This window comes from Carlito syrichta, unplaced genomic scaffold (assembly GCF_000164805.1).
Source record: "Carlito syrichta isolate Samal-C Ts95f unplaced genomic scaffold, Tarsius_syrichta-2.0.1 Scaffold118011, whole genome shotgun sequence".
Classification (NCBI taxonomy): domain Eukaryota; kingdom Metazoa; phylum Chordata; class Mammalia; order Primates; family Tarsiidae; genus Carlito; species Carlito syrichta.
The window spans coordinates 9,807-10,303 of record NW_007062107.1 but is presented as its reverse complement, the minus strand read 5'-3'; the positions used below and the strand labels follow the sequence as shown (position 1 = coordinate 10,303).

The 497-nt window shown below is 49.7% G+C and overlaps 1 protein-coding gene across 2 annotated transcripts in view; it reads left to right on the top strand.

Moving 5' to 3' along the window:
• PPP1R10 (protein phosphatase 1 regulatory subunit 10) overlaps positions 1-497 on the top strand; it is an 18,278-nt gene that overhangs the window by 10,705 nt on the left and 7,076 nt on the right. The window lies entirely within an intron of this gene.

Sequence of the window (497 nt, the reverse complement as noted above, 5' to 3'; positions counted from 1 at the left end):
AGGTCTCGAACCCGCAGGCTCAGGCAATCCACTCACCTCAGCCTCCCAAAGGCGTGGGATTACAGGCTGAGCCACCGAGCCCGGCTTGTTTAATTTTTTAAGAGTTTTGTTTTTAAGCATATCTCATGAGTTTTTTTTTTGTTTGTTTGTTTTTGAGTTGGAATCTCACTCTGTCACCCAGGTTGGAGGGCAGTGGCACGCTGCCGGCCACTGCAGCCTCAAGCTGCTAGGCTCAGGCAATCCTTCCGCCTCAGCCTTCCAAGTTGCTGGAACTATCAGCACACACCACTATGCCTGGCTAATTTTTTTTTTTTAATTTATTGTGGAGATGAGGTCTCATCAAGTTGCCCAAGCTGGTCTCAAACCCGTGGGCTTAGGCAATCCTCTGACCTCAGCCTCCCAAAGTGCTGGGATTATAGGCATGAGCCACCATGCCCGGCCTTCATGATCTTCTTAAAACTTTGTATTATGGCCGGGCTCGGTGGCTCAGCCTGTAA